The 26,754-nt window shown below is 40.7% G+C and overlaps 1 pseudogene; it reads left to right on the top strand.

Moving 5' to 3' along the window:
• Positions 1-18,562, top strand: part of LOC127491786 (E2F-associated phosphoprotein-like) — a 124,717-nt pseudogene extending 106,155 nt beyond the window's left edge.
• The last annotated feature ends 8,192 nt before the right edge of the window (positions 18,563-26,754 follow it).

A 26,754-nucleotide genomic window follows, 5' to 3' on the forward strand; every position in this document is an offset into this window, starting at 1 on the left:
TAGGCAGTCATTGCATCTTTATTTTATAACATTTTAAATTTTCTTCTTGAAAAGATATGGAGGCTTGTAGATTGCATTGGTGTATTAGATATCATAACAATATGGTGATTATAATAATGATAGTGCCACAAACATTTTATAGTCCTTTTTAAAAATTTTAAAAGAATCTTCTTATCCATGATTTCATTCTAATTTCTCAGGATCTGACATAAATAAAACTGGTATTGGTATTTTCATGTTATAAATAAGGAAATTGATTCTTTTTTCTTTTTTTAAAACTTTTATTTAGTAAATATAAATTTCCAAAGTACAGTTTATGGATTATAATGACCCCCCCCCCACAATTTCCCTCCCACTCGCACCCCTCCCCGCATCTCCCGCTCCCTCTCCCCTTCCATTCACATCAAGATTCATTTTCAATTATCTTTATATACAGAAGATTGATTTAGTATATATTAAGTAAAGATTTCATCAGTTTGCACCCACACAGAAACACAGTGTAAAATGCTGTTTGAGTACTCGTTATAGCATTAAATCTCAGTGTACAGCACATTAAGGACAGAGATCCTACATGTGGAATAAGTGCACAGTGACTCCTGTTGTTGACTTAACAATTTGACACTCTTGTTTATGGCGTCAGTAATCTCCCTAGGCTCTAGTCATGAGTTAGTTGCCAAGGCTATGGAAGCCTTTTGAGTTCGCTGACTTTGATCTTATTCAGACAGGGTCATAGTCAAAGTGGAAATTCTCTCCTCCCTTCAGAGAAAGGTACCTCCTTCTTTGATGGCCTGTTCTTTCCACTGGGATCTCACTTGTAGAGATCTTTCACTTAGGTTCTTTTTTTTTTTTCCAGAGTGTCTTGGCTTTCCATGCCTGAAATGCTCTCATGGGCTCTTCAGCCAGATCCGAATGCCTTAAGGGCTGATTCTGAGGCCAGAGTGCTATTTAGGACATCTGCCATTCTATGAGTCTGCTGTGTATCCCGCTTCCCATGTTGGATCATTCTCTCCCTTTTTGATTCTATCAGTTAGTATTAGCAGACACTAGTCTTGTTTGTGTGATCCCTTTGACTCTTAGACCTATCAGTGTGATCAATTGTGAACTGAAATTGATCACTTGGACTAGTGAGATGGCATTGGTACATGCCACCTTGATGGGATTGTATTGGAATCCCCTGGCATGTTTCTAACTCCACCATTTGGGGCAAGTCCGATTGAGCATGTACCAAATTGTAAATCTCCCCCCTCTCTTATTCCCACTCTTACATTTAACAGGGATCACTTTTCCATTAAAATTTAAACACCTAAGAATAATTGTGTGTTAATTACAGAGTTCAACCAATAGTACTAGAACAAAAAAAAAATACTAAAAGAGATAAAGTATTACATTGTACATTAACAGTCAGAACTGATCAAGTCACTGTTTCTCATAGGGAAATTGATTCTTAAAAAGGTGATACTCTGTGCATTGACATGAATAGATACACACATACACCTGCCATACACACACCTATGAGACACAAGATGCTTGTGAGGACCCAGAAAGCTGAATAATTGTGTTATTGTTGAGAATATGCACAATATAGCACATTAAATGCCAAACATTGGGCTCTATCTCACACCTAATTTACAGCAAGACATTTGAGAAACTCAAAAGGCAGAGAAACATTAGGATTTTGAGTGTTCATAGTCCCCCTTTATGTGCAGGGGAGACCTCCCAAGACCCCCGGAGGAGATCTAAAATTGTGAAGAATACTGGGCCCTATATATCTTAAGCTTTTCCCTAAAATATATCTACTTATGATAAAGTTTAATTTATAAATTAGGTACAGTAAGAGACTAATAACAATAACTGATAATCAAATAAAACTATTATAATACTATACTAAATTGTTGATAATAAAATTTCCAGCATAACTACTCTTGTGCTTTGACACCATTATTAAATAAAACAGGGGCTACATGAGTACAGGATTGTGATTCTGCAGTAGGCAATCTCATAACCCAAAAACAACTAAGTGACTGCTAATGGGTAGGAAGAGTATGGTGTGGATATGATGGAGAAAGGAATGATTCACATCACAGGTGGGGTGGAGCAGGATAGTGCAAGATTTCATTGCACGACTCAGCACCATGGACAAGTTAAAACTGTGGCATTTTCCATTTCAGATTTTTCAAACCATGATTGACTAGGATGACTGAAACTGAGAAAAGTGAAACAGTGGGTAAGGGAGACTATGGTACATGTTTACGCTCATGGAATTGGTTAAAACTTCTCAGTCTAGTAGCGGTTTCTATATCTGAGATTTAATGGTGGACATTCAGAAGGGTCTTTGAATATCCTGAACTTGTGTTCAGCACTTTCTCTATTTGTACAATTTTTAGCTTGTCTGAGCGTGAATCTGTAGCTTTCATTCGATTTCCAAAGAATTTTACATGGAAAATAGTTTAATAACAACTATTTCAGTGAGCCTCTATTGCTTATCTAAAATGAGAAATAGAAGAAAATATAGTATAGTTTAAGATTGCCACTAATAATTTGTAAACTCAAAATTATGTGTAATTTTAAGCATATTATTAAGCCATACACTTCACAAAAATTGAGAATATAGTATTATCTTTATTTAAAAGATTTATTTATTGATTCTGAAAGGCAGAGTTACAGAGAGGCAGAGGCAGAGGGAGAGACAGAGAGAGAGAGAGAATCTTCCATCTGCTGGTTCACTCCCCTTATGACTGCAAAGGCCAGAGCTGTGCCAATTTGAAGCCAAGAGCCAGAGATTCTTCTGAGTCTCTCATGCCAGTGCAGGGACCCAAGGACCTGGGCCATACTATACTGCTTTCCCATGCTATAGCAGAGAGCTGGATCAGAAATGGAGCAACTGGGACTCGAACTGGCACCCATATGGGATGCTGCCACAGACTGAAGTGGAGGTTTTACTTGGTGCACCACAGAGCTGGCCCCTAGTATTTTATTCCAAATCTTTTTTTTTATAATGTTGCCTTTTTATTTATCCTATTTCCTGTTTCCTCAACCTCCTTTTCTCGCAGCTTTGCCTTTATAACCTTCCACTTCTCTGGGTAACTTTCCTTTTCCTATGTATGTTGTCCATTGAGCTCCAAGAGCCCCCTGGAGAGGAACTATACGGCTCTACGTAGAGTCTCCTGGGGAAAAACCTGCATCTAGACCCTATAGTTCTCATCTAACTCTTCCTGACCATATTATGCCCAAGAGTAGAATTTCTTTGCTATTTCTATATTACCTAAATCATTAATCTACCAAATGATCACCTTGTTGGTGACAGTAACATATTGATTGGCTTAGCTCTCAAGTGGGAAGTAGTAAAGGTTAATGGCCCACATTTGATTATACCTTGTTAATAGGTGAAGCTATAGGGAATCACAGAGAGGCCTGCAAATTGGGGCATTTGGGTACAATTCCAGTTCTACTACAAGCTCTTAGCACGACACTTAACCTCTCTCACCTCTGAAATGGCCTACATTGCAGAAGGTCCTTTCTGAAATATCTTTATACAATTCTTTAGCAGGCCGCCTAGGCAGAGAGAGCATCATTTTGGAGACATGTCCAACAAATCAGACTGTTGTAGAGTTTCTAAAATGCTTGCTTCATCTATTGCTTCATCAGTGGTTTGTAAGAAATCACTGTGATTAGTGAAGTTCAGGGCACTGTGTTTTACAGCTTCCATTAGGGAATGAAGCCAGGCTCTGGTGGGGCAGGATCCATAAATCATTTGTATTGGGAATATATTTGTCAATTTTCCTGCAGAATGTGTAATTATCTCACCGTTTTATTTCCAATGCTCATAAGTGGGGATTAGAACTGACATTTGATTATTGAAAGAGTGTTCTCGCTTTCATAGCATAGTTAGCAGTAATTGTTATAAACCGCATTTCTCTCTGGAAGGCTTGCTTCTGCTCACAGCATCAAAATTCCCAGACTTTTGGACAATTTGCACTGGGTAGGCTCCTTGGGATGTCTAAGATCACTATTAACAGCTGATACAAACTTATCAGGAACAGGCTGCAGTTTGCTCCTAAGAGCTTGCTAGCCCATTCCCAGGATGCCAAGAGACACAGAGTATAAGAATATATCACATTTAAAGTGGTAGATGGCTTTGTTTTTCAGATCCGAGGACAAAGTTTTTTTTACCTTTCCATGCTCCTAATTGCTTGCCCCTGTTCACCACTACATTTAGAGTCAACATCCAGTGAGTTTGCATGCCGTCCTGACCCATTGCAGACTCACATATTCATCATGATAACTCCTTTGTTAGAGAATATACCCCACTGGCTCCACATCAGGAATCTACCTTTTCCACTTGTGCCCACTACATGTCTTCATACATAAATGCTACTTTTAGAGTGATTTCTCATTACTGTTAGTACTTTGCTACCTCTAAAGTCATTAGCGTTGATGGACAGTTTTTCCACATGTCATTATGTCACCCTCATTACTGTAACACAAATGGCACATCCACAATCTCCAAAGACATACACATATAGACACAAGCACAGGAACATATCACATGTATAGTCAAACCCATATATGGGGGAATTGGTACCAGGATACTAAAATTTGTGGACACTCAAGTTCCTTATATAATATTTTATATTTTATATTACCTATGCATATTCTCTAGTATACTTGCAATCATTTATAGATGACATAACACCTGACACAATGTAAATGTTCCATAAATAGTTTGTATACTGTATTATATAGGGAAAAGGGACAAGAAAAGAAAGTCTGCATGTTAAGTATAGATAGATTTTTTTAGATTTTTTGACCTGTGGTTGGTCTAATTTACTGAAGCAGAACTTGTGTGTTGATATGGAGAGCTGACTGTATATTATAGAGGCTCCAAGGTGTGTATACATGTGTGCATGTGCACACACTCACACACACATGCTTATTGCAAATAACACACCCTGAGTCTTCAAAAGTGCAGTTTGTCAAGAATCCTGTTTTCTCTGGCCTTGGACTACTGTGACTGCTGTGCTCCAAGCCATCCCTTCCCATGCCTGCTTCCTCCCTGTTTGAGCAGCGCATCCCACTTCCCACATCTGCTCTCTTCTGCTGAGTTTGGATCTAGGTGTGTGGGGTGAGGTGTTAAGACCAGAAGCTCTCCTTCTGTGTGTGCAGGAGTTTTTGGACTGATAGAGGACTGGGATTAAGAATAATTGGGCCTAAAGCCTACGAGCAGGGCCATGAGGTTGTTGTTGAGCTGACCCTGGGACAGAGAACCTGTAGGAAGAGGGATGGCCCAGAAACCCAGGGTTGGGGGCAGGTGTGAATATATGGAATGGGACCCCAGGATGTTCGTTCCACCCTTGCAGTGCTTCTCTGTCTCTGCAGAGATACTCCATATGATCCAGAAGTAAAGACAAGATTCATAACAGTGTCATTTTAGAGTGAAATACATCCTCATTGGATGTCCAAGGTCAGAATTCTCTTTATGATGAATAACATGGTGCCTTGTTCCAGGCTTAAAGATAACAGGGAAGAAGTGGGTGTCCTGGGAGGGAAGGACTGAGAGGCTTCCACATATTTTTAAGACTATCATGGCGGCCGGCGCCGCGGCTCACTAGGCTAATCCTCCGCCTTGTGGTGCCGGCACACCGGGTTCTAGTCCCGGTCGGGGCGCCGGATTCTGTCCCAGTTGCCCCTCTTCCAGGCCAGCTCTCTGCTGTGGCCAGGGAGTGCAGTGGAGGATGGCCCAGGTGCTTGGGCCCTGCACCCCATGGGAGACCAGGAGAAGCACCTGGCTCCTGGCTCCTGCCATCGGATCAGCGCGGTGCGCCGGCCGCGGCGGCCATTGGAGGGTGAACCAACGGCAAAGGAAGACCTTTCTCTCTGTCTCTCTCTCTCACTGTCCACTCTGCCTATCAAAAAAAAAAAAAAAAAAAAAAAAAAGACTATCATGGCATCACCTCAGAGCCATGGGCTGGGGCTGGAGCATGGCCTCATCTCCAGGTTCCATTTCCAACCCACTCAGTGGCCTTTGCCCAGCCACTGCTTCTCTTTGTGTTTTATTTGGCCCATCTGTAAAAATGAAGAGGTTTATTAAAAAACTTGCAAGCACTTCCAATACTAACATCCAGTAACATGTATTATGAAGAATTCACAGTGAAGAATTTTCATGTGTTAATGGGGTTGAGGGTGGAATGAGTATACAGGGGAACTAGCATCCAAAAGGGACCCACACGAAGGAGGGACATCAACGCTGAAGTCTGTTCTGCTTGCTGGTGAATCAAAGCTTTGGTCAGAGTCATATTATGCTGTGTGTGGCTTTGGGGGTTCCACCTTCATGGGACTATTGCTATGAATGTTTGATGGGGGCAGAGGATCTGCCAAAGAAGGAAAGGAACAAGGGAAGCAACTTGTTTCAACATTTCACTGAGGGTCTCCTGGAGCACTGGAGTAGGCACCATGAGAATTGCACAAGTATGACTCATGCCTACTGACATCTCACAAGCTGTGTGACCTTGGACAGCTACTGAGTCTCTCTGAACTTCACATGATCCATCTATAAAGGGAGGATAAAGATTCCTACCTGGGACATTGCATGAGCTAGATTATACAGTAGCACCAGTTAGAGAGCAGGGCATATAGGAGGCAATTTGATCTTGCTGGAGATGGTACCCATTGTCTGGACACTCAACCCAGGATTGTAGCAAGTTCCACAGAGCAGAAAACATGAAAGCATAATATTAAGCTTTGCTAGCTCTTGGAAAGCCTGTGCTTTCAAATATTCCTGCCTACAAAAGTCTTTAAAGGTCAGCTCTTTGCAGTATATTAAGGAAGATGATTCAATCACCTGTCAGTTTGAGAAGAAAAAGTGTGTTTTTGAACAGCACCCTCCTCCATGATTAACATTTTCTTTCTAAAAACAAAGGTGGGGTTGTCAGAGTCCCTTGCTTTGTTCTCTGAATCAGGCTGTGGTGCTGCAGGGGTGTGGCTCTGATGACTTCTTGTGTGTTTATGCCCAGGAATTGGCCTTGCTCCTGTCACTGTCAGTTACTGGAGAATCCATCATGCTTGTTACTCAGGACGGGGCTTCATTTCCGCTTCCCAAGGAGGAGTGGCAGAGGGCAGATGACTTTAGGAGGTGAGCAAATTGGATTGATTACCATCTGCAACCAGGGTGAGAACATTGGTCCTAATTATGCTGGCAGGATTGCCTGGCTGTCCGATTCACTCAGCAGAAGCCCAGAGAGAAGGAGCAGGGCTGGGATTCCAGAGGCTCACCTTAAAGCCTAGCAGCATTTCTGCACTGAGTCAGCCTTCCCAAACATGGAGAGGATCTTTGCTAATAAGCAACCCACAAACATCACACCCAAAGCTCTGGATTACGTGATTTTCTCTAAGATGTAACACATATGCAAGAGTCCATCTCTGTATACTTCTCTGTGTGGTTTCTGGTATATACAGAGAACTTAATTGGTGCATTTTTTTTTTCTTTTCTTGTACTCCCCTTCATGCAGATAACTGGCTTAGTGCTTCACTGATTCAGGAGAGCTACAAACCAGGGTAGAAGATAAAAATCACTGGTTAGTCCTTTTCTCTTTGGTTTCTTAAATTTTAATTGCTCAGAAGAAACTACAGAGTCTGCTGAGGAGGTAGAAGGATTGTGGACACAACTTTGAAGGTGGAACAGAGAATTTGGGGGAAGCAAGAGAGACTCTTTCCACTGATTCCCACCTCCATGAGGCTGGGGACAAAGATAGAGAGATCTGTTAGAGGCATTAAGAGCCTTGCTTACTGATCCTGATTTATTCCTTTCATTTGCTTAGACATTTTCACTACTCCTGGGTGCTGCACTCTATTCTCTCTTTCCCAAGGCCAATGACATGGGCTGTTCTTAAGAACGTATTTGTTGGGGCCAGTGTTGTGAATAAAGCTATGTACATATATGTAAATATGAAATTGATGATTTAGTGCATCTGGAAAGTTTAGATAAATAAATATTCTCTAACTATAATGTGATAAAAGAATTAGAGAAGGGCTGACATTGTGACATAGCAGATAAAGCTGTTGCCTATGATGCCAGCATACTATTTGGTTGTTGGTGCTAGTCCCAGCTGCTCCATTTCTGATCCAGCTCCCTGCTAATGGCCTAGAAAAAGAAGCAGAAGATGGCCCAAGTGTTTGGACCACTGCCACCCATGTGGGAGACCTGTATGAAGCTCCTGGCTCCTGGTTCAGCCTGGCCCATCCCTAGTCATTGCAACTAGGTGGAGAGTGAACTAGTAGGTGGAAGATCTTTCTCTCTCTCCCCCTCTCTCTGTAACTCTGACTTTCAAATAAATACGAAAGTTTTCTCTTATTTTAAAGACTGTATGTCTTTATGTATTATCTAACTCCCCTGTTTGTGGGAGTTTGTGGTTTTATGAAATTTAGACTTTCTCATATTGCCAAGAAAGATCACACACTTTCCAGAGGAATCAGGGAATTTGTATCATATAACACTGAGCATTGCTGGGGGTATCAGAATTGACAATATACCTTCAAATGCTTTTTAGAAACATTATTTATTTACTTAATTTATTTGAAAAGAGGGAGGGAAAGAGGAAGGGAAGTTAGGAGAGAGAGAGCTTCCATCCACTGATACACTCCCCAAATGCCTGCAGCAGTTGGGGCTGGGCCAGGCCAAAGCCAGGAGCTGGGAAGTCTATATGGGTCTCCCACTTGAGTGGCAGGAGCCTGAGTACATCATCTGCTGCCTCTCAGGATGTGCATAAGCAGGAAGCTGGAATTGGCAACAGAGCCAGAATTTGAACCTAGGCACTCTGATATGGGATGCAGGCCATACTGCCGGGCAAACTCCTGGGACTAAATGATTTTAAAAAGGATTTTACTTTAAGGTACAACAAATAATAAGGGTGTACAATACTTCCTATGTACTCCAGCATTTCATTTTTATTAACGTTTATGGAATATTCAATAAGAGAATGTGACACCCTTTCAAATAGTGTTCTTGTAAGCTGCTGGTATGAAGCTAAATGAAAACAGGGAGCAGATCTGTGCTACAGGTACAAGTAGCATTAAATGGATTCTAGATCTTCCATTTTTCTTATATTGAGCATATTCTAAATGTACAGCGTTAATTGCCTTGGGTCCTGATGATAGCTCAATAATTTCACTTGTCTACTACACTGCATTCCAGTTTAGCATTTCTATTTTAGAATGTTTATGAACTGAATTAGTGCAGATGTTGACTAATAATAATATCACTCCCTTTGTTATTTCCACAAGAATGTGTGGAATACCTATGCATTGGCAGACATTGTATTAGGTAGTGGGGACAGAGGTGAGTAAGACATACAATCTTCATTATCAATTATTTTTCAGTGTACCAGGCAGGACATACTCAGCTCACTCTACCCTAATGATCCTTCCTGAGTTTTATGGGAGTGTTAGGTAGAATGTGATAGGGTGGTCATCCAATTCAGGCCTGGGGTGTGGTGAGGAAAGCTTCTGAAAGGAGAGCAGCAGGAGTACCCAGGAGAAGAGGAGAAAAGGGGAGTGGGCAACTTCCTGTTCAAAGACTGATGCCAGCCAACAGTTTGATTCAGGGACATTTCCAGTAATTTGAGTAAAGTGAACAATTTGAGTACCATATGCAATAGGCACCTTTGTCCTAGTTCTGGCCTCAGTCAAGCTTGTAGTTCAGACCCATTCAATTCGATGATGTTCCTTTTCCATAGGAAGGTTGAACATACTCTGAAAAAAATACAAAAGTGTGTGCAAAAAATGCAGCATTTCACATTTTTGAATGATGATGATTTTGCTCCATGTATCTGGAAAATTATAGCGCTCACCACACTGAACCAACGCCCCCCAGGAGAGTCAGTGTTAGGAATCCACACCGGGTCCTGCTGCCCTTTCAGAAGCTGTCCTGTCATCAGGACCCTGGAGCTGCAAGTTATTGCTACTACCTGAACCCTGTGTATTCTACAAGCAGGAAGTAATTTTGTGATTTCCTGATATACTACTTTGGACTGTTAAATTCCCAAGAGCAAGAATTGTACTAACAGAGTATTTTAAATGCCAAGCAGAACTACTACCATCATTGGACTTAGCAGTTAGGAGATTATTGGTGAGTTTGACACAGGCAGATTCAGAGAAGCCAGACTGGGGTGGGCTGAAAATGAGTGACAGATGAGGAACTGGAAATCATCAGTGGGGTCTTCTGTTGGGACTTGGCTTAATGTAGGGGAACTGAAGAGGGTGGTTCCCAGTGGAAGGAAGATTTCTCTATTTCTCTCTGCCTTTGCCTCTCTGTAGCTTTGCCTTTCAAATAAATAAATAACTCTTTGAAAAAAAAAGAGGGTGGTTCCAAGGTGGAATAATGGTGCGGGAGAAGCTACACATTTTGCATCTTTTCATGCTCTCAAACCTGAGAGTCAAAAAAAACCAAAAAAAACAAAAAACAAAAAACAAACAAAAAAAACCCACTGATGGGTTTCAGTTTACAAGCAAACATTCATTACCTCCCAAACATAAAAGCATTAGCCCTGTCTGTCTTTAATTCGTTAATTTAATTTAATTCATTAATGATCAGAAAAAACAAGGTTAGGCCGGCGCCGCGGCTCACTAGGCTAATCCTCCGCCTAGCGGCGCCGGCACACCGGGTTCTAGTCCCGGTCGGGGCGCCGGATTCTGTCCCGGTTGCCCCTCTTCCAGGCCAGCTTTCTGCTGTGGCCAGGGAGTGCAGTGGAGGATGGCCCAGGTGCTTGGGCCCTGCACCCCATGGGAGACCAGGAAAAGCACCTGGCTCCTGGCTCCTGCCATCGGATCAGCGCGGTGCGCCGGCCGCGGTGGCCATTGGAGGGTGAACCAACGGCAAAGGAAGACCTTTCTCTCTGTCTCTCTCTCTCACTGTCCACTCTGCCTGTCAAAAAAAAAAAAAAAAAAAAAAAAAAGGTTAAATTTTTTCCTTCCCAATCATCAAGTGAAATACTTTGGGAAAATTTTGTTGCTGTCTTGCAGAAGCAGGCTGTTGTTCTGCAAATGGGCAGCGTGTGATGACGTGCATTCATGCTGTGTGTGCACATGCGGAAACACTGGGACGCCTGTTGCTGCAGTCTATCATCTCTTATGGGACCTTCACACATCAGTGGCACTGATTATCTCGTGTCACAGCCCATCAGTTGGCTAAACTCCAGAAGAACGTGAAATTGCCTAACAAGCCTCCAGATGTGAATGGCTCCATGTTGGCCTAATCACACAGGCTGTTCCCCCGTCTCATCTGTTCACATACAGAGGCTACAGCTCTCAGCTGTTAGATAAAAACCATTTCTAGCGCCGTGGCTTGGTTATCCTAGTTGAGAGGGGTTTTACCCTCCCCCCCTCAATTACAAGATTGAATTGGAAAAGACACTTTCCTAAGGCACTTTACCCTGTGCTTCCTCCCTATGCTCTTTCTATCATCTCATTCTCTAAAATTGATCTGGGCAAACTGGCAACTTGCGAAACTATTTTAAGTATAGGTTTTCAACTGTGTTTTGAGTGACAGAGTATTTTGAGAACTTAGAACCTCAGGCAAATTTGTGTCCAGCAAATTTTGCCATAGTGTTGGGGAGCACACACACTCACTTGATCTCCATGCTGTTTTGCAGAATGTTCATACCACGGTCTTTGGTTAACTCACTGGCTGTCAACCGGAGTGGTTATGGTCAAAATAGCTCCCTTGAAAAAGATGCACATTCTGTGAAGCCTTTATTGTGAAAAGCACTGAGAGATTACAGAGATGGATAAAGTGATGCTCCCCACCCCCACAATCATCCAGGGAAAAAGCCATAAGGCTGAGCACAATAAATTGCATTGAGTTAAATGTATGTTATGAAAAATTGGGGAGCTGGGCACACAGTGTCATGCAGGAGACAAATGGGGTTAGTCTGGTGATTTCTTAGAGGAAGGAGACAAACATGCTTAGTATGAGGCAATGCTTTATTCAGTGGTCCAGAGGTTTTGGAGGCAGTGCTTCTTCACAGAATAAACAGTATTTCTTACTTTCTGTATCCCTAATGAACTGTATTTCCCCCCTGGTTGCTAATGAAAGGTAGAATGTGCCAGAGTATTTCTGTTTGGGAAGAATAGATGTTTGGCACTAAATAGAAATATATCAGAGTGTTGTTTTTGTTTGAACTCTCAGGTTGAGACTATGAGAAGGTGCATTGGGTAGCAGGGCAGATATCTTTAATATCTTTAACCAAAATGTTTGTGGTTTTAATGCTGAGAGACTGTCCTTATCAGAGCTAAGCAATTCTTTAGATAGAAAAGGGCTCAACCTTGAGCATGCCTTTCATATGCAAATCAACCAGCTCAGAGCCCTTGCTCTGAATTGCCTCCTTTGTCTAGCTTTTCAATTCCAGGCAGCAATATTCTTCTGCCCTTAGTAGCCAGGGAGGGTACCAGGCTTGCTAGACACTACTGTACAGCCCAGAGCCCTCTGACATAATTTTCACTAGCCAGTGCTAAACTGGGTCCTCTGCCCTACCTTGCCTCTCCCTGGGGAGACACATCAGAGGCCGTGAGTCATGCTTCCACTTCAACCCTTTGGCTCTCTGAGCAAACCCAATGCTTGCCCATGTGGCATGTGTGAAGTCACATGCCTCCTCCTCCCATTGGGAAATATGAGTGCAGTCATGTGTCACTTTCTGATGGGGATGCATTGTGAGACAAATGCTATCAGGTGACTTTGACACAATGTCAACGTCACAGGGCATGCTTGCAAACACTAAGATACTACAATGCCACTAGCTACAATCTTATGGGACCACTGTGCTATACGTGGTCTGCTGTTCAATGAAAACTTTTATGGGGGTGCATGACTGTAATAAAAATCTTTTAATGGCCTTAGCCTTGCAGTGATACCATTCAGTCATTTCCATAAACTAAAAATGTATGGGGGTACATTTGAGACAAAAGGTGGTTCTGAGTGATCCACTTAGGACAGAAAAATGCTTGGATCTTGGACTATCTGCTTCTAGGGGCTCATAGAGTAGGGTGAGCCTTTCTCCTTGTTAAACTTTTTACAAAAACATGATTTCCTGTAGTGGCATAGTATTACATCGACATCTACATAATGATTTATTTAATCAACCTCTTGATTTGGATTGCTGTTTTCATTTTTTCACTCTTATAAATATTTCTATAAGTATATTTTTAGATAGAATGAACATCGTTTTCTATTTGCTTTAAAGTTAAAAGCAAAATGATTGGATCCAAAGATGTACGCTTGACTGAGATGAAATGAACTGAGAAGGGAAGCAATCCCTGAAAATCCTGAAGGTACAGTCTGCTTTTGGTTGTGTTTGTATTTTCTGTTTTTAGAATAAGACTGAGATTCACTGTGTCCTAGGTAACTTTCACACTCCGTCTCTACACCCCAACTAACTGTCAGTGGAAAGTTTTAAATGTCACACATATTTTAATCTTTATAGTTAAATCAATTGATGTAATACATGGCTGCTACCGGCATGTTAATAGATACAGTCAAATTGTTAGACAGTGATTTCATCATTATCACCACAACTCTTAAGGTGTTTCAACATGTTTGTCACCATGTCTTACAATAAAATGAGTTGTCATACCAGACTGTGCTCTCTTCTGCAGACATTCTGAGCAGAGAAAGAGGACGGCAGCAGTGATTGGAAACCTGGAAATGTGTAGAAGTAAAATGAAGTCCAAGTGTGATTCTGATGTGACACTTGATTTATTCTGGAAGTAAGGATTTTAGAACGTCTACATCCAAGTGCCGAAATTTCTTCCCTTCAGGTACTTCAGAGGTTCTGAATCCAGAAGAGTGAAGCTGCTGTTACATTTTGTGAGGGACTTGGTGGCCTGAAACAACTCCTATAGCTACAATTTCTTCATACTCGTCACCGGCAGCAAAGTTTTAGTCTTTGAGGACAGATTTGCTTATTGGCAAGTATCATGTGTTATTAAGATCCTAAGTTGATTTTTTTCTGTGTCAAAATGAACCTCAACTTCTTTAAGGTAAAGTCATCACTTTTTTCCCCTACATCTTGGAAACTGGTTTTAAAGACATACCCAAGGAAAATGCTTCCAAGATATTTTTGAATACATGTAGTAACATTGAGGAGCATTGAGGCACGAACCTTTGGACTTCTAAAGCAATGACTTAGCTGTAATTTTTCTGGACACATACACACGCCTGTGTATGCACATTGATATCAGCAAAGGAGTCAACCATGTGCACTGAATGTGTATGGAGGGCCTTTCTAAGATTCTTCACCTCTGTTTTCAGTTTTCCTAGTTAGAGAAAGTATGGAAAGTGTCAAGGTTAGCATTATACTACCCACCATCTATATTTGCTTCTGTAATTAATATGAGAGAACATATCCCTTTTGGTAAGTGTCTCAGATAGAGAAATCTGGTGGAAAGAATTTCTGGACATTGGTGCAAGGGTTTGGCACAATGGTTAAAATGATGTTTGGGATGCCCGTCATCCGTATCAGAGCGTCTGGGTTTGAGACCCAATTCCACTCCCAGTTCCAGCTTTTTGCTAATATGCCTTCTGAGAGGCAGTAAGTGATGATTCAAGTACTTGGATCCCTGACACACATGGGGAAGACCAGGACTGAATTCCTGTCTCCTGGATTCAGCCTGGCCCAGTCCCAGATGTTGTAGGCTTTTGGTGAGTGGGACATTTCTGTTTTTGGCTCTCTGTGTTTTACCCTTTCTGTCTCTGGCTCTCAAATAACTAAAAAATGTTTCTGGACATTAGGAGAACATTCAATGTATGTTTCCAGTTTTAAATTGTCTAGGTAAAATGTACAAAGGTAGACTTTCTTATGCAATACAGGAATCCAAGAATTCTGGAGAAGAATTATTGAGGGAAGAGCTTGAGATTGGGTTGTCTAAGGCTTTTTACTCTTTAGGAGGCCACATTCTCTCTTCCTGATAATCCAGGGAAGCATTCACTTCATTGCGTTGTTGCCTAAAAGAGTTGATTGTGTTCTCAAGCCACTCCTAGAGACTAAGTGCCTGATTTGACTCCCTCATGGGGTATTGTAAATATCAAAAGAGGTCATGCAAATAAAAGACCCTTAAAAATGTTTTCTACTTACATTATCAATAGGTCTTGAGTCATCTCATAGCATTAGCAACATCAGATAGCCTGAGAAATGTGCTACTAGAATGCTAAAAATCCATTTGAGATCTAGAAAAGCTGCTGATAACTTAATGGAAATTATATCAAAATTGGTTTATGAGATGGGAATTGATGGTACAGCAGCAGACATCATAGAGAAAACTGTTCTCAGAGATGTAAAATCCATTCCTCACATCTCCACCTTACCCTGACTGCTCATCCCCAGGCTGGCTCCCTCGGCAGCTGGGTTTTAGGCTGAAGCTTGGGAATAGAGTGAGGGGGACTTCTCCAAAGAATTTTCAGTTTTGCTCTTGGGGACTCCAGCCAATTCTGTGATGTGTGTGTGTGTATACCTACATGGCACACTGCAGGACAAATTGAACTGCAGTAATTTTGTGGTGCAGGGAAGAGTATAATGCAAGTGGCAACTACTTATAACAAATGTAGACTGAGTCGTTATTAGAAAGATTAGCACTCACAGTTGGTACTACAGATAGAAGCATGCAACAAGCAAGAAAATAGGTGTAGAGGAAGAAGCCATTTAGAATGGAGAGCACACACTGGACAATGGAAGTAGACAGGAGGAATTGTGTCAAATCCATCTATTCCCCTTGCTATAGTCATCCCTAGTCTAAGCTACCATTATCTTTGACCTGTTAACAGACATTCTGGACCCCTTCCAATTTGTTCTCCTTGCACTGATCTTTAATAATCCCCAAATGTGTTACGACACCTCCCTGACTAAAACTTTGTGGCTTCCCATTGTTCATAAGCTGAAGACAAAACTCTGTGTGTGTGTGTGTGTGAGCAAAGCAAGATTTATTTAAGTCAGAAACCTCATACAGCATTTGGAATGGGGCTCCAAGAGAGGAAGCCCTGAGAAACTTATCAAACGGGATCTTTTAAGCACAATTCAGTGAAGGAACAGAATAGCAGCTAACAATCAACCAGAGGGTAGAGTCAAACTTTTAAGTTGCCCAGCAAGTTCTGCCAAGTCTAGTTTCTGGCCCCTTTCCACCTCATCTTGCATCACCTCCCTTCAGGTTGTGTGTCAGCCACATGCTTGTCTTCTTTACATTTTTAAAAAATTTTTTTAAAGATTTATATTTTATTTATTTGAAAGGCAGAGTTACACAGAGGAGAGAGAGAGAGAGAAAGAGATATCAATCTTCCATCCTTTGGTTCATTTCCACAATGGCCACAATGGCTGGGACTGTGCAGGGATGAACTCAGGAGCCCAGAGCTTCTTCCAGGTCTCCCACAAAGGTGCTGGGTTCTAAGGACTTGGACTATCTTTTGCTGTTTTCCCAGGTGCATTAACAGGGAGCTGGATTGGCAGTGGAGGATCCGGGACTTGAAGCAGCACCCATATGGGATGCTGGTGTGGCAGGCAGAGTCTTAACCTGCTTGGCCACAGTGCCTGCCCTTTCTTTTCAACACTTGTGGTTACTATACTCCTTCTAGGGACAGTGACTCTGGACCTGTGGTTCCTTCTGTGTGGAGCACACCCTTCACATGTTCATGTCCACACTTTCAGATTGAAGTTTCTCCCTGATCTCCTTGTTTAGGTCAAATTTCCCAATTGTTGGTCTGCCCTAAATCATTTTTTGTGTCTGTTTCACATGTTAGACTATCTATCATATTTGTCTATGATTCTCTCACCAAGTAAAATATTAATTCTAGATGAAGGACCCTTCTTGGTTGAGTTAGTGGTATTATCAGCACCTAGCACATACTAAATTCTCAAAAATACACATTGAAGAAATAAAGCAAATAGTGAGAAATAATGGAAAACCTTTCCAAGATCGGACCAGAAAAGTCTTCTCAAAGGCATTGTCCTGACAGGGGCTTTAGAAGAACTTATAAGATAATTCACCTTTCTGTGTCTGCTTTTCTGCTCCAGGTGAGTGGAAATTCTATTTTCTAACTTTAAACCTTTATATTATATCAGAGTTCCCAGTTAACACCAGATTTCCTAAATTTCTTTTATTGAAATAGCTTTAAATTCTGAGTAGAAGAGAATCTTTTTCTATAAAACTTGTTATCTAGTTTAGAAGTTATTCAACTTTATCTACAAATCAAGAAAATTCCCACCACCAGTGAGACTTTGTCAGGGACTGGTTGGTGATTCTTTGTCTACCAAGCTGTGTATTTCTCTTTGTTTGGTTTATGGATGTGACAGTGGAGGCCAATATGATAAGACAGAGTGAAATTCATCTACTACAGGAGGATTTGGCCTTTTTCTTGCCAAATGTTATTAAATGCTTTAAGATAGAGTCATCCTCAAAACAAAAAAATTCATTAAAGATGCAGTTCAAACATGTAACCTGGGATTATAGCTCTGGTATCAAGAATCATTCATCAAAATAGATTTTGATATCCTTTGTAATTTTTGAATGACATCCTTGGCTTATTACTGACATGTGATTTATTTTACAGGATTACTACCAATGTAAAGTCCAAGTTAGGGGAGGCACCAGTGGAGTAAATAGAGATGCTACATTGTGCGTATGGCCTGGGCAGGTCCATCCAAGCCACCACGAACCAGCTGTCGGATGACTATGACCCTGATGTGATTGAGGAGCCTAGCAAAGAGGAGCTGCTTTGGTCAGTTCTGAAGATGAAGCGGATGTGCTTTTACGTGGAACTCCAGACCCAAACTGAAAACTCACCCGAGAATGTCTTACTGGAGAAAGTGAACCACCTAACGAAGATGAATTTGAGAAAGAAATGGAAGCGGAATTAAATTCTACCATACAAACAAAGAGGACAAGTTATCTTCTCCCGGAACAAGGTCTTCCTCAGGATATGGGAAAGTTGGAATATATTGACAAAGTACTGATTTGATTCTGATTCTCAGGAAGAAGACACAATAGCATAGATGACCAGGAAAAAGAAGAATAAATGGCACAGGATTCCAACAAATGGTTAATTACCACATGATCCTGAGAAAGATAACAGAGACCAGTCCTGGGTTGAGGCATAGAAATGTGTTATCATGGTTTTGGATTACAGAAATCATGCCAACATATTCGATTCCAAATAGTGGTGCTGTTTTGAATTGCCTCATTGCATGACCACACTGTGTCTTGATTTCCCAGAGGAATGAATCTTACAAAACTCAGCAAGGAGCAATGTTTGTGATGAATTGTTCTATCAACAAAGGGGAGGTTCTAAGATATAAAAGCCCAGAGAACAGGAAGAAAAGGCAAGGCCATAAGAAGCTGAGGTCTAACCATGAAGATGCTACACAGCAGGTGGGGACAGGAGTGGGAGAAATCTATCACCCAGGCCATGTGTACTGAACGTTCTATTTAAGTGGTAATCTACAACAAATACAAAGTTTTTCATTTTTTCAACATTTTGGCAAGTCATTCTAAACAGTGCAACTGGCATCTAACTGCCCAATATTGCATATAAGGCAAATGTGGACAGTTATTTTACCCCTGCCTATTCATTATTGTAACTTAACATTGAGTTTTTATTTGAGAAAGCAATACTTTATCTATGTAGATGAGAACAGTTATCAACCTTCATCTTCCCTTTTTCTCTTTTTTGTCCTTCAATTTTCTCCAAATACCAATGGAACTGATAATTCATTTGCTTTTTGAAAGACATTAGGAAACTGTGGGGCTTTTTACTTATTAAAGCTCTACAATTAAACAACCAACCAAACAAAAACACAACAAAGTCCAAGTTTAAGAATGCTTAATCATCTACATCATCAACTGTCAATACAGGGTGTTGTAGGAGAGCACGTACTGCCTTCTAATACACATTCCAAGGTCTGGAAAGATGTTAGAGGCTGCAGGCTTCAGATTTCAGGTGGCATTTGCTCAGTTCCATAAGCATGTGTTGTGTGCTGCTAAATGGCAAGCATCATGCTAATCCTAGTCAAGAAGCAGTGTAAGCAGGAATCCTAGAGAGAAAGCAACTTAAGTAACTTTTTGAGGATTATCCTGTAGACTTGAGGTTCATAATAGTCTCATACTTTATTCTCAATTTTGTTGCAGGTTAGAATAGTCCCCCGAGACTGATTGTCTCATGCATGTGGAAGCACCCACTATAGTCTCTGGAAATAGATAGTAATAAAAGTTGGTTCCAAGTATTGAGAACTTGAATTTGATGGCAGTTTCCTGTGCCAATTTCCCCAATTCAGAGAATTTTTTTTTACCTCGGAAATCACACTAAAGATCTTTGCTCTTATAAATCAATTTCTCTAAAAAGGGAAGCTTGCAGATTCATATCTTTTTCAAGGTTTAACTTATCTTCCAAAGAATTATGATTTGCTCTGATGAAAGAAATCTTAAACATACCAAACTAATTGCAGACCGGATTCTGCAGTATTCATCGAAGTCCAAAGTTTTAAATCGTTTTCATAAATTACAGTGGAATGAAGGAAGGGAAATGATATGAGGGCAGAAGTGGTTATTTTTGTGACTTATAAGAAAAGTGTTTTATTCCTCACAATTACTCATCCTTTGGAAGCAGGAACAATCTTTTATATGGAAAAGTAACCAATCATGGCATATGATTGGAAGGGCACAGCAAGGTTCCTCTTTATGCTAATCAATACACAGCCTCTGTTTGACCTGCCACCATGAAATTCCAACTCTGGTAGCTCCATATAAAGGCAAGAATCATCTGGAAAAACACAAAAAGACTCTCCAGTAAAGGTAATATTTTATATCTCTACCAGATAAATTTTAGATTTTAAAATTTATTTTAATTATAAATTTTAAAAAATAACAAAACTTAAAATTATCTGGTCTGTTAGCTGGTCTTTAAGGAAATGGAAGGTGCTAGTCCCTATAAAATATTAAGTCACAGCAGGATCATTACATGTTAGTGGCTTTACAAGGACGACCCTAGCATGGATGAGGATATTCTCTGTGATTCCATGAGCACTGGTGTGGGCAATCCCTGAGGACATAGCTGTGTCTCCCTGCTGTAGTTCCTAGTATGTGGAACTCTGTAGTTTTTTTTTTTTAACTGAGGTGAAAATAAAGCTAATAGATTCAGATATCTTGCATTGTTTTTTAAATTTTTATTTATTTATTTGGGTGACAGAGAGACAGAGATAGAGACAGAGCTCCCATCTGCTGGTTCACTCCCCAGATGTTTGTCATGGTCAGGACTGGACAGAGTTAAAGTTGAGAGCTCGGAACTTGCTTGATCCATTACTTACTGCCTCCCATGGTCTGCATTAGCAGGAAGTTGGGGTCAGGAGAGAAGCAGCAGCCAACTATTGAACCTGGACACCCTCATGTGGGGACATAAGCATCTCAACTGGCATCTTGACTGCTAGTTTCAACACTTTACTCCAGTGTTTTGTTGTTGTTGTTGTTTTGTTTTAAATTCTTTTGGATAAATGCATTGCTTTTACTAAAGCTGGGCTGTATGAATACACATAGTCTCCTTCCATTCTTTGCTATGCCATATTATGCAACAGATGAATTTAAAAACTTAAAAGTTGAGGCTGGTGTGGTGTAGCAGGTTAAGACACTGCTTGTGACATTGACATCCCATATCATAATAAAGCACAAGATTCAAACCCTGGCTGCTTTGTTCCAATCCAGCTCCCTGCCAATGTGCCTGGGGAAGCAGCAAAAGATGCCCAAGTACTTGGGCCCCTGCCCACCCATGTAGGACACTTGGGAGTGAATGAGCACATTGAAGATCTCTCTATCTTGCATTTCCCCAACCCCCAACTCTCTGTCACTGTCAAATTTTAAAAGTCTTTAAAAAGTGGTCTTAAAGTGTAGTATAATCAGAATTACTCAACAATGCTATTCATGTTTTCTGTCATATACTTGAAGTTTGTGTTATATCTATAAATGATGTGTTGCATATGTGGTTAGCTAACATCTAAAGAAATCTTATCAGGAATCCACTCTCAAGAGTTGGCTCCCACACGTGCTTCAAATATTGTCATTTTGCCTTCACTAGAGAGCCTCATTTGCCTTGTGAGTTCTAGAAGTAACTGCTCACTGGAAAAATGATTAGTGTTTCAGTAAGCACAGGAATCAGGCAAACCCCCTAACGTCTCTCTCACCTGGAGCTCTGGCACAAAAACCAACTTATGCAGTGATGGAAATAAAGAGAAGAACTTTCCTCCCTGCCAGCAGGAGAGTATCTGAAAAAGAGACTGTTCTGTTTTCTGAAAGATAGCAGAGGTTTTGTATTTTATAGGCTCCCATATCAGCCAGGAGAAAAAGAAACAAGGGAACAAGAGTCTAGCATGTGGAGCAAGGCAAATGTTCAGTTCTGTTCTCAGAAGTGGATGGTCTAAGGATAGTAAGAGAATTTGGGGAAGAATAAAAAGATAATAGGAATTTGTGGGTTCAAGTTCAGTGATGAAAGTAGACATCTAGGGTCTGGGCTGTGGCGAAATGGGTCAAGCTGCTGCCTGCAGTGCAGGCATCCTATATGGGTGCTGGATCAAGTTCTGGCTGCTCCACTTCCGATCCGGCTCTCTACTGTGGGAAATCAGCCCCACAGCTTGTACAGCTTGTTCCTGTACCCTCCTTTCTTCCTGGCTCAAGAGGAGCAAATGTTACCTGAAGAGCAGTACTAACTCTACCTGGGAGCTCCGTTCTTCATCCTAGGGCTTTGATTGATTGGGTTAGAGAATTGGGGACATCCTAGACTTAAAGGAACAGGAATTGAGACTGATCTGTGCTTGCTGCCAGTATTTGGATGAGCACCCAGCTCTCTCTTCTGGAAAAGAAGTGGAAGTTGGCCCAAGTCCTTGGGCCCCTGAACCCCCATGGGACACCTGGACCAAGCTCCTGGCTCCTGGCTTCGGATCAGCCCAGCTTTGGCTGTTGCGGCCATTTGAGGAGTGAACCAGCAGATGGAAGGCTTTCTCTCTTTCTCTCTTTCTGCCTTTGACTCTCTGTGACTCTGCTTTTCTAATAAACAAATAAATCTTTAAAAAAGAAAGAAAGTGGACATTTAACAAAGTCCAGGAAAATACATTTCACAGTTCAGAATTAGCAGTAAATGTTTAGTTTAGTGTTTGTAAATCTTATTAGTGGGGAGAGGGATAAGGTGGTGAGAACTGTATGTACAACGGGTCTTCAAAAAGAACATGGAAATGCATATTATTAAAAATCCATGTACCTATATCATTTTTAAACTTTTATTTAATAAATACAAATTTCCAAAGTATAGCTTATGGATTATAGTGGCTTTTTCCCCCCATAACTTCCCTCGCACCCGCTCCCTCTCCCATCCCATTCACATCAAGATTCATTTTCAATTCTCTTTATATACAGAAGATCAATTTAGTATATATTAAGTAAAGATTTCAACAGTTTGCACCCACACAGAAACACAAAGTGTAAAGTACTGTTTGAGTACTAGTTATAGCATTAATTCATATTGTACAAAATATTAAGGTCAGAGATCCTACATGAGGAGTAAGTGCACAGTGACTCCTGTTGTTGATTTAACAATTGACACTCTTGTTTATTGCATCGATAATCACAATGGAAGCCTTTTGAGTTTGCCAATTCCGATCTTATTTAGACAACGTTATAGTCAACATAGAAGTTCTCTCCTCCCTTCAGAAAAGATACCTCCTTGTTTGATGGCTCGTTCTTTCCACTGAGATCTCACTCACAGAGATCTTTCATTTAGGATTTGGGTTTGTTTTTTTTTTTTTCCAGAGTGTCTTGGCTTTCCATGCCTGAAATACTCTCATGGGCTCTTCAGCCAGATCCGAATGCCTTAAGGGCTGATTCTGAGGCCAGAGTACTGTTTAGGACATCTGCTTTTCTGAGTCTGCTTTGTATCCTGCTTCCCATGTTGGATCATTCTCTCCTTTTTAATTCTATCAGTTGGTATTAGCAGACACTAGACTTGCTTGTGTGATTCCTTTGACTCTTAATCCTATCATTATGATCAATTATGAACTGAAACTGATCACTTTGACTAGTGAGATGACATTGGTACATGCCACCTTGATGGGATTGGGTTGGAATCCCCTTGCACATTTCCAACTCTACCGTTTGGGGCAAGTGTTTGGGGCAAGTCCGATTGAACATGTCCCAAACTGTACATCTCCTCCTTCTCTTAATCCCACTCTTATATGTAACAGGGATCACTTTTCAGTTAAATTTAAACATCTAAGAATAACTGAGTGTTAATTAAAGAGTTCAACCAATAGTATTTGCGCCTATATCATTTTTTACACCAAAATAAACTTTGAAAACTATTTCTTTATTGAGAGATGAAAGAGAGAATGAGCTCCCTTCTGGAGGTTCACTTACATGCCTGCAAAGTATCCAGGGCTGAGGGCTGAAGCAGAGAGCTAGGAATGCAATCCAGGTCTCCCAAGCGGGCAGGAGGATCCAGTTCCTGGACCCATCATTGCTGCCTCCTAAAATCTGCATTCACCCAAAGTTGGAATCAGCAGCAGAGCCAAGAACAGAACCCAGCCACTCTAACTTGAGATGCAGGTATCTCAATCAGCATCTTAACTGCAAAGCCTCATCCCCACTCCCCAAATCAACTTTTAATTCTACTTCCTCATGAACTTTAGGAAGTAATGTGGTATGTGTCTTAACCTTTTGCACACTCAGTCAACAGTGTTGTAGGTTTGGATTCAGCTTGTTCCTATACCCTCCTTTCTTACTGGCTCAAGAGGAGCAAATGTTACCTGCAGAGCAGTGCTAACTCTACCTGGTAGCTCCGTTCTTCATCCTAGGGCTTTGATTGATTGGGTTAGAGAATTGGGGACATCCTAGACTTAAAGGAACAGGAATTGAGACTGATCTGTGCTTGCTGCCAGTATTTGGATAAATGGTTCAATTCTATTTGAAATTTATTATTACTATTACTATTATTATTTCATTATACCACAACATCTGGTGGCAATGTATTTGCATAAGCAGATCTATTCCTAAATATTGAAAATTTCCTGTATTTGTGGCTGGTACTGTGGCCTAGTGGGTAAAGCTGCCACCTGCGGTGCCAGCATCCCATATGGGTGCTCTTTTGGGTGCTGGTTTAAGTGCCAGCTGCTCTACTTTCTATTCATCTCCCTGCTAATGTTCCTGGAAAAGCAGCAGAATATGGCCCAGGTACTTGGGCCCTGCACACATGTGGGAGACTTGGAATGAGCTCCTGGCTCCTGGCTTGCAGCCATTTAGGGTGTTAACCAGTGGTTGGAAGATCTCTTACTCTTTGTCTTTCCCTCTCTGTAACTCTGCCTTTCAAGAAAATAAATACATCTTTAAAAAGTTTCCTGTATTTAAGAAAAAATCTGTACATGGGCTTAGATCAATTCACAACTGACCTGCACAGGGAAAGATAACTAAGAAATAGTGGTTATAACTGGGTCTGTCATTGTAGTTGGACAATAAGAGACTCATAATAACCCCACAAGAAAAGACTTGTAACCCCATTTTTTTAGGTAAGTAAATGCAAACACAGAATTAAAAGATTTTCCTAGGGTCAGAAGCAGAGTAAAATCTGAAATGAGTTCTGTTTAACATTCACTTATTCCAAAGTCTAAAAGCTTTGCAACAGCACTTCCTTCTTACTTAATGGAATGAAGAATGTGATTTCATCTTATAGACTAAAATGTTAATTTAGTGTTTCCCTTTATTTTTAAAATGTTTGTCTACATCTAAATGATGCTATGAAAAATAGATTTAATTTCATGTTTGTTAGTGTGCAGAGATTTCCAGATGTGGTTAAAAAAATAAATTGTTATTTTGCTATTTAATGATTGGGAATGTAAACTCTGGGCAGTCTGAATTGTTTGGGCTTACAAAGCCCTTGCTGCTTTCTTGCTCATTTCCACTGGGTTTGAAATTGAAATTATTCAGAGCAGCAATAGCCTTGAAGTATATTCTGTGTTCCATCAAGAAACACAACGTGTCCTTTCAAAACTTAATTGAGCAGCACAAAGCTAATTAGCTGTCCGAAGACACGCCATTTAATTCACAATCCAGCATTAATTTGTTCAACACAATGAGCTTATCTGCCATATAAATGCCTTTGCCCTATGGCTTCTCAAGCAGCTGCAATATACAAGAATGACTGATAACTCTTTCATTTAAATGTGGTAGTTGCTTTTTATTCCCTCTTTCTTCATTTGGCCCAAAGGAGAATGAATAGCATGTCAGTTGTGATGGAAGCTTGTGTGTGTGTGTGTAGAGGGAAAATTTAAAGAAAATAGATGGTTACAGATCATAGCGTAGAGTTGTCAGAGAATTGTCAAGCTGTTAGGGAATGCAGAGATCATCTAATCCCAGTCTTATATTTCATAGACCAGGAATCTGATGCACAAAGAAGTTCTGAGTCATTAACAGGGGGTGACATATTTGATTCCCCTCCCTTTTTTTTTTAGGAATAGGAAATTGCTTTACTCTAAAATAAAGACCTAGTTTTTATTTATGTTTTGGTAGGCAAATAGAAAATTTCAATGTCAGCATGTGGTGATGCCCATCAATGCTGTGAGTTCAAATCTATCTATCCTTCAAGTCTTAGTTGAACCCCTCTCTGGTTTCTCAATCTGGGTCTTCATTAATCCCACCTCCATATATTAACTGCTCATTTCAGAGCTTAATTTTTGATTCCTTTAGCAATTTACTTGTGTGTGTGTGTGTGCACGCTATTTTTTAGGGTAGATATTGAGTTTATAAAGCATATCATTGTAAGAAGCCATGTCCAGTTTTTAGAAATAAGTTTTTTGTCAAAGTTCTTTTGTGTATCTAGACCTCTTAATGAGTTTACTATCCCATGCCTAGTCCTAGGCAGATGAAGATCACAAAGAACAGGTGCCTTCTTCTTATGATCAGCCGTGCTGTGTTTGGCAGAGAAAGGAAACATAGACCTGTCTGTGGTGTGACCTACAGAAACTTCCTATTCAGGGGAAGTTTGCTTCTTATTTAAGTCGACAATTATCTGCTAGTGCCCTTATTCAGTAACATTTCGAAGTCCTTATTTGGGTCTTCCTAGGTGTAGTATTGTAAACAAGACTCCTACAGCTACATCATGGAGTTCATTAGACACATAGTGAATAACCTGACAGTACTTGTGGAATTAAACACACCTTGAAGAAAATGATATTTTAGAATTCCTTCATCTGTGGTCCATGGAGCTGATAGAATGTGACAATCTTATACCAGTGTGATCTCTTCAAAGCTCAGGATAGGCAGAGCAAACAAATGTTTGCATCATGTCAAACAAATGAATTTAAGACTTGTTAGACAAAATCAAGACATTGGTTTTGCTTCTTGAATGTTCTGTAAAAAATGTATTGATTGTGACATTGACATTTTAATACTCTCTATTTGTCCAATAGTATAATTATGTTGCAGAAACCTCTTGACTCCTAGAGACTTTAGTTGTAAAGTTTGATTTCTCATTCACACCCCATGTCCCCCACAAGTGAGCTGGGTGTTCCAATCCATGTCTTCCAATTCCAAGATGGCACTTGGGCCATCTTCCACTGTTTTCCCAGGTGCCTCAACAGGGAGCTGATAGGAAGTGGAAAAGCTGGGACGCAAATGGTGCTCAGATGGGATGCTGGCATTGCAGGCAGTGGCTTAAGTTTTGGCTCACAAGGATGGCCCTCATCATAGTTTTCAAACTTC

Source organism: Oryctolagus cuniculus, chromosome 3, assembly GCF_051225735.1.
Source record: "Oryctolagus cuniculus isolate XC-2025 breed Fujian yellow rabbit chromosome 3, ASM5122573v1, whole genome shotgun sequence".
Classification (NCBI taxonomy): domain Eukaryota; kingdom Metazoa; phylum Chordata; class Mammalia; order Lagomorpha; family Leporidae; genus Oryctolagus; species Oryctolagus cuniculus.